At 47.9% G+C, this 12,839-nt stretch overlaps 1 protein-coding gene across 2 annotated transcripts in view; it reads left to right on the top strand.

Moving 5' to 3' along the window:
- LOC146045333 (phosphorylase b kinase regulatory subunit alpha, skeletal muscle isoform-like) overlaps positions 1-12,839 on the top strand; it is a 219,166-nt gene that overhangs the window by 18,705 nt on the left and 187,622 nt on the right. For both annotated transcript variants that reach the window (XM_083164100.1, XM_083164099.1), the window contains exon 6: positions 2,348-2,506. The gene's annotated coding sequence lies outside the window, so the exon portion shown is untranslated. The remainder of the gene's footprint in view (positions 1-2,347; positions 2,507-12,839) is intronic.

The raw sequence follows: 12,839 nt of genomic DNA, 5'->3' as shown, positions 1-12,839 counted from the left end.
CTCCGGATGTGGACCTGATGGCATCAAGGTTCAACCGTCAGGTGCCCAGGTTCTATGCCAGGACAAGGGATCCACTGGTAGAAGTAGTGGATGCTATGACCATCCCCTGGGAGGGGAATCTACTTTATGTTTTTCCGCGAGTTCCAATGCTGGCAAGATTTTTGAAAAAGATACAGGCCCAGGCAATCCCGGTGATTTTAGTGGCCCCAGATTGGCCAAGGAGGTCCTGGTACTCGAGGCTTCAGACATTGTCTGTGGACTCGTGGCGTCTACCTCTGAGGTCAGACCTTCTAAACCAAGGACCGTTCAACCATCTGGATTCAGCTTGGTTAAATTTGACGGCTTGGCTGTTGAAACCGCCATCTTGAAGAACAAAGGGTTCTCAGAGGCTGTGGTTAACACCATGATTAAAGCTAGAAAGTCAGTGTCTTCTGCAAATTATTATAGTGTCTGGAAGACCTATATTAGGTGGTGTGAAAGGCAGAAGTCACACACATCGCGATTTAGATTGGCTAAATTGCTGGAGTTTTTGCAGGATGGCTTTTCCTCTGGGTTAAGCCTTCAGTCACTCAAAGTGCAGATCTCGGCATTGTCAATTTATTTCCAAAAAAGGATTGCATTGTTACCGGAAGTACAGACCTTCCTACAGGGGGTTTCTCGATTGAAACCTCCCTACAAGCAACCAGTAGCGCCATGGGATTTATCTCTGGTTCTGGAGTGCCTTCAAAAGGCGCCTTTTGAGCCATTAAGGTCGGCTGACCTTAAATTCCTTACATGGAAACTGGTATTTTTGTTGGCGGTGGCGTCAGCAAAAAGAGTATCGGAGTTGGGAGCATTGTCCTGCAAGTCTCCCTTCCTTATATTTCATGATGATAGGGCTGTCCTTCGGACAGTACCCCAATTTTTACCAAAAGTAGTCTCTGCTTTTCATCTAAATCAGTTTGGCCTGCTTCTAAGCAGACCATTGCTAGGTGGTTGCATTCTGTAATTGCTTTTGCATATACTAAAGTTGGTAGGCCTGTGCCGGCCAGGATTAATGCGCATACCACCAGGTCAGTCGCCACCTCTTGGGCGGTTCGACATGGGGCAACAGCTGAGCAGGTTTGCAGGGCTGCCACTTGGTCATCTGTTCATACTTTTGCCAAATTCTATAGGTTCCATGAGTTCGCGTCGGAAGACGCATCATTCGGGCGAGCAGTGATGAGAGCTGCAGACCTGAGCGTACCCACCCAAAGGACCGGCTCTGGAACGTCCCAATGTTGAGCTGTGTCACCAGGACCATTGAAAGAGAAAAAGGGATTTTTGTAAGAACTTACCGTTCAAATCCCTTTCTCTGATATGGTCCTGGTGACACAGCGATCCCTCCCTTACTCTCAGTAAGTATTGCCAGTGTTCATGATGTTTCATGTTATGATGGTTAAAAATATGTAAAGTTTGTGCATATAATATGTTCAGGTATTTGTACTAAGTTGATGTATTCCAGTGGCTTTGAAAGTTGAATTGAGGATTTTGGGATGCAGTGGGAGGAGCCTACCACTCTAAAAGCTTTAGTATAGGTGCCTGGCTCCGGCGGACCCTCCTACATCCCAATGTGACTGTGTCACCAGGACCATATCAGAGAAAGGGATTCGAATGGTAAGCTCTTACAAAAATCCCTTTATGGGTGCCGGATGGAGTCCCGAGAGTCGGGATCCTGACAGTCATTATCCCAACGTCGGGATCCCGACTGTTAAAACACTGACGGCTGGGTTCCTTACGGCCATCGGCTATTTTCCCTCGTGGGGGTCCACGACCCCCATAGAGGGAGAATAGAATAGGTGGCGAGCGCAGCGTGCCCTCAAGTGGCTTTGTTGTGCTTGCCACGCTGTCTGAGTCCGGGCAGTCGGGATAATGACTGTCGGGATCCTGACTGTCAGAGAAACAAACCACACCCCTGTATATGCCCCACTTCTATCAGAGATAGCGATACAGCACTGTATATACCCCTCCTCTATCAGAGAGAGAGAGATAGAGTGATGCAGTGCTGTACATATACCTCCTCTATTAGAGAGAGTGATGCAGTGCACTATAAATCCCTCCTCTATCAGAGAGAGTGATGCAGTGCTGTATATACCCCTCCTCTATCAGAGAGAGTGATACATTTTCTTGTATAATATATAAAGTATATATACTTCATATTAACTCTGTCCCTCCCGTGAGGTGTTCTAGTGCAATAGCTTAACATATTCTTGGACAGAGTTATATATGGGGCTGTTGGTCCTTTATGTGAGTAATCATATTGGACAGATTTGGTTCTGTCAGTATAAGTCTTCCCCATGTGCCATTAACATGTATGTCATCCTTGCAGGGTGCCCAGTGGTTCCTGAATACTACCACGTGCCAGCTGACTTTGTGGAGGCCGAGAAGCTGAACCCCAATAGCCAGAAGAGATTTCCCAGTAACTGCGGGCGGGATGGCAAGCTCTTCCTGTGGGGACAGGCCCTCTACATCATCTCCAAGCTGCTGGGTAAGTGATGGATGCAAGAATTGTGCCAGCCAGGAATCTGTGACATCTCTGAGATGCCACTACATAATAGAGGGGCACGTTATTATGGTGTGCTGAAGAAGGGGTGCTGTCCTATGATCTGTGCTGTGCTGGCAGAGGGTTGATGGTGGCTGTGATCTGTGCTGTGCTTGGAAAGGGGTGCTGTGGTGGAGAAGAGATGCTGTGCTGGAAGACGGTGGATAAGGGGCTGTGATCTGTGCTGTGCTTGGAAAGGGGTGCTGTGGTGGAGAAGAGGTGCTGTGCTGGGAGACGGCGGATAAGGGGCTGTGATCTGTGCTGTGCTTGGAAAGGAGTGCTGTGGTGAAGAGGTGCTGTGCTGGGAGACGGTGGATAAGGGGCTGTTATCTTTGCTGTGCTTGGAAAGGGGTTCTGTGGTGGAGAAGAGGTGCTTGGAGACTGTGGATTAGGGGCTGTAATCTGTGCTCTGCTTGGAAAGGGGGGCTTTGCTGGAGAATAGGTTCTGTACTGGGAGAGGGTTGGTAGGGGCTGTGAACTGTGCTGTGCTGGGGAAGAGGTGCTGTGATGTCATCTGATCTGTACTGTGCATTAAAAGGGTGGATGGGGGCTGTGATCTGTGCTGTGATTGGAGAGGGCTGTTATGCTGAGTGAGGGGTGATGGGTGCATTCATCTGTGTTGTGTTTGGAGAGGGATGATGGGGGCTGTGATTTGTGCTTTGCTGGTAGAGTGCAGAGCCTAGGGTGCTGTGTAGTGAGTAGAGAATGTTCCCTATGCCTTCTGAACACTAAGCTTGGTGGATGGATTATCTGCCCGGGGGCATTGGCCACAATCTTTGCTATGGTACCAAATTGTTTTTGGCCATTTTAATGGTACATGGTGTGTGGTATGGGTGTGGTATGGGGCTCCGACAGTGGGGATCCCGACAATAAGTATCCCGACGTCAGGATCCTGACTGCAGGTGCTCCAACAGGGGGGCGAGCGCAAAAAAGCCCTTGTGAGTCGGGATCCCCTCTGTCGGAGCACCGGTAGTCGGGATACTGACTGTCGGGATACCCACTGTCAGAGCATCATCCGGCACCCGTATAGTGTAAGTGAGCCCACAGTGTATTATATTTGGTTATTATACCTCAATAGTGTACAGATGATCAGGGCCATCTGTGATACCTGGTGCATAGGAAAGTATTTTCAGTAACTAACGATCTATCGGATTATAATGCATTTCTAGATCTCGCCTTCCAAATTCATAGGGAATTGGTAATACATTTCTAGATTCTTAATGGTTGCCAGGTGCCATAGCACCTCTCTGCCTGTGCACTAGCCATCACTAACGTCCTCACTGTAGGAAGGAATAGACGTTATGCACTAAGGCAGTGGTTCTCAACCTTGGTCCTCAGGACCTCCACAGAATCAGAGGTGAAATAATTGGTTCCACCTGTGGATCTTTTAAAATGTGTCAGTCAGTAATTAGTGCACCTGCCAGGTGACCTGGAAAACGTGCACTGTGTGGGGGTCCTGGGGACTGAGGTTGAGAGAACCACTGCACTAAGGCAATCTGCGAGCGTCAGCCAGCCCCTGACGGTTAATTTGAGAACGTTGTCTCTCCTGTCCCTCAGAGCCGATAATCCATCTGTGACATCGCTGATTGGCTGCGGACTGATGGCATCTGAAGTGTGTTTCCCACCAGTGACCCATGACCAGGTGCCACACTCCCAGTCTGACCAGCACTGCAGCGCTCATCCGACGTGTCATAGTGACTAATTCCCAGCTGCCGTCCTCAATAACGTACCTCGTTCAGTCATCTTGTCAGTGTAAATGTCTATCAAGCTGTACATATCTCAGACATTTCACCAGGGGAGTTATTCAGTAAACAGTTCATTGTTTTCTGCAGAACACAGGTGTCAGCGCCGCTGTTCTGTAAAAGTGCCCAGGATTTATGTTTGAGCTTTAAATTACCCGTCTCTGCCATGAGATGTGAGCTGTGGCTGCAGGTCGCTCAGAACAGGAGAGGAATCAGATATTCGTCATCATTTGTTTAAACTGTGATATTTTGTGCAGCTGGGGCTTGGACAGTGCCGTGGTCGCTGTTAGTGTACTTTATGTGCAGACTTGACAGTTCTAGCTTGAAAAATGGTTCAAACCTAAAGAAAAGAGTTTCTAGTTGTGTGAGTTCAGTAAGAACCGCCGCCTCTGTGTCTCCAGATATTAGTACAGGGCAGCAGATGTATTAAGAATCTGTTGCATGTACCATACCGTAGGCATAAATATCATGTCCCAAAATCCTAAAGGTCCATACACACTGGGCGACTATGCCCAGCGATAATGACAATCAACGCTGCGGGAAATCCGCTCAGTACTTACACACTGAGCGGCTTTCCCCCTGCCCGGCGCCGATGGAGGGGGAGGACGACGTTGCATAGCGTAGCGCTATGCAAAGCCGTCCTGAAAGCCACTCATCTGGTATTACCAGCAGATGAGCGGCTTTCCCGGCGATGTTGCGGGAGCGCGCAGCAGCGCTCACTGCTCATCGCCGGGCCATCCACACTGGGCGGCTTTGAGCTGAAAGCCGATCAAACCTGCTGTTTTGAGCGACTTTCAGCTCAAAGTCGCCCAGTGTGTACCGGCATCCAGCAAGAGCACAATATCTTGTGAGCCTTCCATTCTCACAATCAGCCAGATGTATCAAGCTTCAAAAGTGATAAAAATGGGATTTTGTACTTACCGTTAAATCCTTTTCTCCGATTCCACAGGTGGCACTGGAGTTACAGTGGGGAATAGAGGGCGACCACTAGGAGCATGGGCACTTTAAGAAATTTACAAGTGTGGCTGACTCCTCCCCTCTACTTCCCCATCCCAGGCAGTCTGAAGTATTGTGCCCGGATGGAGCTGGAAGAAAATTACTTCCGAGAGGAGGTTAAACATCCCACATCCTAATCTACAAAACAGTTCAGGAAAAGTGAAAAATAGACATTTCAAGCAACATCAACCACACACATAACTGGCCAGGGAAGGCCAACTAACAAAGGAGTCCACCTTGGCAGGGGACTTAACCGAAGAGGCGATTAGCCGTAACCTTCTGGAAAAACAGCGCGGGAGGGCGTCCAGTGCCACCTGTGGAATCGGAGAAAAGGATTTAACGGTAAGTACAAAATCCCATTTCATCCACTAGGTGGCACTGGAGTTACAGTGGGGACGTCCCAAAGCTCCCAACCCGGGCGGGACAGCGCTGAGAAAACTTTAAAGCAAAGCAGCCAGACTGAGATGCTGGAGCCACACAGGCTTCCCCTAAGGTCCGATGGATCCAGCCAAGTGACAGCCCTAGCTGAATGGAGAATCCTCAGGCAGCCACTCAAGAAGGTCAAACAGTGCAAAGAAATGCACAGAACGAAGGTGAATGCCGTGAAAAAAAGTTAAATAAGCTTGTCGGAGAGTAAGAGGCGTCCAGCTGACCACAGTCTGTGAAGACGCCAACCAGGTGTTTCCGAATCACACAAAGCAGAGCATCAGTTACCGATGGAAGCATTGCCAGCAACAGAGATTCGGAGTGTACGGATTACAACCAGATACCTGATATCTGGAGATCTAACGGGAAAGGACAATTGGCTGCTGATATAGAAGGTTGTCACAACCGTATGAAGGGAGGGCAGATCTATACAGAATTATGCTTCATGCAGGAAGCCCTCATAATTATATCAATAAAGGAAAGACAGGAGAGAGCTGCTTAAGCCAATACATGTCTGGTCGATGTGAAGACCAGCAACTGTAACCAAACCATGTCTGATAGATCAACTCCTCAGTGTCCAACTGATGGAGAGTGTAGGAAATCAGGACCAGGGCTAAATGCCCAGGAGTAGCAGAGAAGGAAGAGAGTCTGTAGACTCCACCTGCACTAACAATGGCAACCTCTGTGCAAGAAAAAAGGAGCGAGTAGTCTCCAGAGCCATCAAGGCCTGTACAAACAGAAGAAACTGAATCTTTGTAATTTGAGCACAGGAGAAAGCCTTGCCCCTCACACCAAGAAACGTAAGTTCGCCAAAAGCGACAATAATGCACAGACATCACTTCCGTGCTAGCACATAACATAAGGATCACCACAGGGGGATACCTGCTTATTTCAGAAAAGGATAGCAAATTAAAAATGCGTTGAGGCCATTTAGATGAGAAGTCCAAGGGGTTAGATCACTCAGTAGAAACCAAAGCCATACTTGTCTGTCAAAGGAGGCGCTAAAGTGGTATTCTAGGCACCGCAAGGTCCTGCTGAAGCCATCAACAGTACAGCAACTTGTATCTTCAAATATGCTGCAGAATCCAAAGCAACCTCTGGGAGGGAGAAGGATAAATGAAGCAGCAAGACATGAGCATAATGTACGGGTGTAGCAGAAGGGTAATTGATATTGCCAAGCTGCCAGCAATTCGATCTCCGAGCGACTTCAGCGGGACATTAGCTTATGTAAGACTGGAAAATGGAGATACCATTCTCCTTGATGCACGGCCAGCCAACTGAACTAGTCAGACACCTAAGAGGCTACAGTGAGGAATACCGCCTTTATAACGGCGGGTTGATCCTAGTCTCAACACCGAATCCCACGCATATCGTACCCTGCACAGTGACTGCGCTTGCTATCCCCCATATATATATATATATGCCACAGCCGTGGCTTTGGCAGGCTGCACCCGCCTGACCTGGCCTCAAAGAAGAGGTGTCATCTGAAGCCAGGCATCCAAACTGCTGTGACTACAAATATGAGCAAAGGTTTTCAAACTATGCAGGGCAAGGGGCCCTACCATCCTTTGGAGACTGGCACCCCGTGGGCCAGAAGTAACCGGTCATCTGTACCTGGGAAGAAAAATCACCGTAGGCAGAGTCACCTTTCTCTTGTAATAGCCAAGGTTCTTCAGAAGTACCGGAAGGACAAATATGTCATATAGACGTATCCGATGGCTATGAGACCACAAGGCAAAAGCCGGTATAAAACATGGCAGTGTCACTAGGTTACACCCTGACTGCCAAATCGGCCCCAGATGAAGGAGCAAGCTGAGCAGTCCTGTTTGTGTATAGAGGGGCGAGCTTCATGCGACCTAGGTACTGCCTATGTGCCTCAGCAGCTTTCAGCAGATGGACCAGTGCCCCTAAGCACCATAGATAAGGTGTCCATTCGCTGGGCCATAGTCTCTGATCTTGAGTCTAGAGAAAGGAACCAAACTTTCTGCCGCTCTAAACATCTCTTGTCCAATTATGGCTCCTGGCTAAACAGAGTTTGATGAGTCTACAGCCTGTATCACAGCGAAAGCTTATGGAGATAAGACTGATGGGACCACAGACAAGCGGACCCATAGACTTGATGTCCTCTTGTAGGTATCTGGGGGGGAAGACCACCATCATAAACCATGCTGACTGGAACAAATACTGGTGTTTGTTTCCAAGCATAAGCATAGCGTACGTATGGAACCATCTTCTTGGCAATATTGTGTATACCTGTAGATACACTAGAAAATATATAACCAAACAGGTACCTGTAACAGAACACTGTTTGAAAGTAAGATGGCCAAGCACACATTATATATGCCAAATAAAACGAAACATCTGTAAATATACATACTTTATAATATAAGTTGTATATACACACAATCCTATCATATATAGGAGGCAGTAAATTGATAAATGGTATATGGAACTTGTGATACTATAAGTATAAAGCCCCAACCTATACGTCGCTGAAACAGACACGGACATTTTCATTGGCAATTGGAATCATTATATAAGGCTTGCTAATGTAATTTAGCAGAGAATTTCACCAACCAATTTTTTTTTTTTTTTGACAGCTGTATCCACCCAGAAAGCTACGAGCTCTCCTTAAACAGAACATTATTCCTGGTTAAAGTACCAACATCGGAGTGTACAAATTGGTTGTGTTTATTCTTGTGCCCTGCCAATTGCAGGGAGAAGGTAATAAACAATGGTAGCCTGGGTGATGCTCACACAAACAGAAAGATTTTGCTTAAACCATCCTGATTCTTAAAATGTCTGTAATTTTTTTAACCCCTTCCTGACAGAGCCAGTTTTTGCGTTCCTGACAGAGCCATTTTTTTCAAATCGGACATGTTTCACTTAAGTGGGGATAACTTTTTTTTGCTTTTACTTATCCCAGTGATTTTGAGATTGTTTTCTCGTGACACATTGTACTTCAAGTTAGTGGTAAATTTGGGTCGATACAGTCTGTGTTTTTTTGTGAAAAATACCAAAATATCATGAAAAAATGGAAAATTTAGCAATATGCAAAATGTCACATTTTCTGCTTGTGAGACAAATAATCATACCACTCAAAATAGTTAATAACTAACAAAGACCATATGTCTACTTTATGTTGCAATTATTATTTCAACCTCCTTTTCATTTTTTTGGACACTAGGAGGCTTCAAATATGACTAGCAAATTCTCAAATTTTCAAGAAAATTTCAAACACTGATTTTTTTAGGGACCAGTTCAGTTCTGATGTGACTTTGAGGGACTTGTATGTGAGACACCCCCATAAATGATGCCATTTCAAAAACTGCACCCCTCACAGTATTCAAAACAGCATTTTGGAAGTTTGTTAACCCTTTAGGTGTTTCACAGGAATTAAAACAAAGTGTAGGTGAAATTTCAAAATTTCATTTTTTTTTCGGATTTTCAATTTTAATACATTTTTCTAAGGAACACAGTAGATTTTACTAGAGAAATGTGACTAAAAATTGATTCCCCCAATTCTTTGGTTTTCATAAATATCCTATATGTGGCCCTAGTGTGCACGGTGACCAAACCACAGGCTTCATAATAGAAGGAGCACCTACTTGATTTTGGAGACTCCTTTTTATGAGATTATTTTTTAGGCACCATGTAGGTTTCTAGGCACCATAAGATGCTAAAAGTTAGGAACCCCCCCACAAGTGACCCCATTTTGCAAACTACACCCCTCAGGGAATTCATCTAGGGGTATAGTGTACATTTCAAACCCCCAGGGGTTTCACCAATTGTGGTACAACTGGGCAGTGAAAATGAAAAAAAATAATTTTTCATTTTCACAGCTCAGTTGTATCAAAATTGGTGAAACCCCGGGGGGTTTGAAATGTACTCTATACCCCTAGATGAATTCCCTGAGGGGTGTAGTTTGCAAAATGGGGTCACTTGTGGGGGGGTTCCACTGTATGGGTGTTTCGGGGGTCATTCAACCAGAATCTGTGCTGCAAAATCCAAAAATCACTCCTTCCCTTCTGAGTCCTGCCATGCACCCAACTGGTATTTTTTGGTCACATGTGAGGCATTGCCGTACCCGGGAGAAATTGGGGCACAGATTTTGGGGTGCTTTGTCTCCTTCATTCCTTGTGAAAATGAAAAATTTTGAGCCAGATCTGCATTTTTGTGTAAAAAAATTTAATTTTTTACACAAAAATGCAGTTCTGGCTCAAAATTTTTGGTTTAAGTGATTTTTGGTGGTGGAATGAATGGCGGGTGCTATGTCGCATTAGCAAGACCCCCGAAGCACCAATACAGTGGAACCCCCCCACAAGTGACCCCATTTTGGTCACCAGCTTTGGGAGGGGGGCTGGCGCTGCGGCTGGCGGGGGGGTGGGAGGGGTGCTGGCGCTGCGGCAGCCGGGTGGGTGGGAGGGAGGGGGGCTGCCGGGTGGGAGGGGGGGGGGGCTGGCGATCGTTGGTGATCGGTGCGGTATACGCACACACACACACACACACACACACACATATATATATATATATATATATATATATATATATATACATATATATACACACACACATATATATATATATATATATATATATGTGTGTGTATATATATATATACACACATTTGCACATTATATTTTATTTTATTTTTAACTTTTCCAGCAGCAGCATGATGCTGCTGCTGCTGCTGCTGCGGGGGGGAGGGGGGAGGAGGGGAGCGCAGCGTGCGCTCCGGACGTAGCGGTGGAGCCGCTGGAGCTGCTGCTGCTGCCGGGTGAGTGCCCGGCGGGTGGGAGGGGGGTGCTGCCGCTCGGTGGTGATCGGTGCTGCACCGATCACCACCGATCCCTGTGTTACCGAGCGGCTTAGCCGCCGGTAACACAGGAAACGCTGTGAATGGCTGTTCAGATTTGAACAGCCAATCACAGCGATCGCCGACCGGGGGGGGCACCCCTGCCCCCCCTGGGCGGCGAGGGGGGATGTCTGCTGTCAGGGACAGCAGACATCACCTAACTGTCACTGCGTCTCTAGACGCAGTGACAGTTACAAACCATGACGTACATTTATGCCATGTGTCGGGAAGTACTTCCCGACCATGACGTAAATGTACGTCAAATGTCGGGAAGGGGTTAAATAGTCCAGACACCCAGTCGTTTGGCTATGTGCTTTGTACCAAACAGTACTCTCACACAGGTACCAGCTCTGTATGTGTACCCAGTACAGATACAAGCCTTGTACTTTGGTGTACCCAACTTGGCCTCCGAGTGAGGCAGAGACCTGTGTCACATGTAACCTCAGCATAGCATGTGACACAACACGGTAACAGCACAGCAAGAGCTGTAGGCTTTCCTCTGTATGTGTACACTGTAGCCTGTCCTCAGAGTAAGGCAGTGACCTATGTGTCACTTGTAATCTCAGCATAACATGTGGTACAACACTAACAGCAGAGCAAGAGCTGTGGACACTAACAGCACAGCAAGAGCTGTGGCTGCTGCTGCCCTTGGTGTGGGTACACTGTATCTGTACACTGTAGCCTGGCCTCAGAGTAAGGCAGTGGCCTCTGTGTCACCTGTAATGGCAGCAGAGCATGTGTACTGACAGCCCAGCAAGAGATGTGGCTGCTGCTGCCCTCAGTATGTGTACACTGTATCTGTACACTGTAGCCTGGCCTCAGAGTAAGGCAGTGGCCTCTGTGTCACCTGTAATGGCAGCCGAGCATGTGTACTGACAGCCAGCAAGAGATGTGGCTGCTGCTGCCCTCAGTATGTGTACACTGTATCTGTACACTGTAGCCTGGCCTCAGAGTAAGGCAGTGACCTCTGTGTCACCTGTAATGGCAGCAGAGCATGTGTACTGACAGCACTGCAAGAGTGTGTGCACTGTATCTTACAATGTAACAAAACTGCAAGAGCTGAAGCTGCCCTTGTCCTCTGTATGACCCTGCTGTCTGCAAACTCTTCCCCCAAATCTGCATGTCCACTCTGACTCTGTAATAATGCTAGGGACACCATCTCTTTCTGTAAGAAATGAGGGGTACAAGGCAAAGAGACACTTGTAAGGCTTGCAAGCAGAGGCTACATAAAAATCTCCCCTTGTGGCCTCTGAGGACAAAGGGGACATCACCTCAGTGATCTGAGGAGGCCAGACAGGGCTATCCCTATGGGATGATAACACAGGGTTAGATGCTGTCTATCACAGTGTTCTCAGATAACAGTGTAAACTGAGTTGTACCTTTCATGCAGGTTACTCTCTGCAGAGCTCTGGAGATTTCACCTGCCAATATACAGTATATACGTATACACTACACACACACACAGAGAGAGAGTAGGTATAGGTAACCAGAGATAGAATCACTGGACAGGAGAGACAGTATAAGGAGATGAGCTGCCACAGGCCATAAACAACACCATGGTATATAACACAGGGGTGCTATGACCTAATTTACATACAGCCCAATACTGTCCTACCATGCTCTAAACCCCACTGTCTGATATCCCAGAACTTGGGGGAGCAGCTGCAGCCATAGATGCAGTTACTGGGAGACTAGGACATGCTGGAGCACAGGACTCCCTAGCAGCAGCAGTCAGGAGCCTCCAGCAGCATGCATATTAAAATGGCCGCCTAAGCTGCGTTTTAGCTGGGGAAGCACCTGGTCACTGGGAGCAAACTCCGCTGTACGCTCCCCACCCGGTTAGCTCCGAGTAGGGATCGTGACGCAAGCTGCATCACTCTGGGACAGAGGTCTCAGGAGCCGGGGACCCTGGCGCAAACCGCAAGCAGTGGCGATGGGGTCCCCCCGGCAGCTTCTATGGCGCGCTTTTCAGGAAAAAGACGCGCTGTTTACACCGCCCATTGCCCGGACTCCCCTGCTAGCGGGGAGCCGGGATATACATACCCTGCCTGCTGGCCGGCGGCGGTGAGGCTGTGCGGACTGAGGCGCGGCCGCATGCAGCGGCGTCCAGTCACTCTGGGACGGCGGTCCCAGGAGCCGGGGACCCCCGCGCAGACCGCGAGCAGTGGCGCTGGGGTCCCCCCGGCAGCTCCCGCGACGCAGACAGGCAGTCGGCAGAAGCTGCCTGTCTGTCCTCAATGTTAAAAGGTGTAAAAACAAA

This window comes from Crinia signifera, chromosome 11, assembly GCF_055691185.1.
Source record: "Crinia signifera chromosome 11, ASM5569118v1, whole genome shotgun sequence".
Lineage (NCBI taxonomy): Eukaryota > Metazoa > Chordata > Amphibia > Anura > Myobatrachidae > Crinia > Crinia signifera.
Note: the sequence above shows the minus strand (reverse complement) of the source record. Positions and strands in the feature narration are given on the sequence as shown.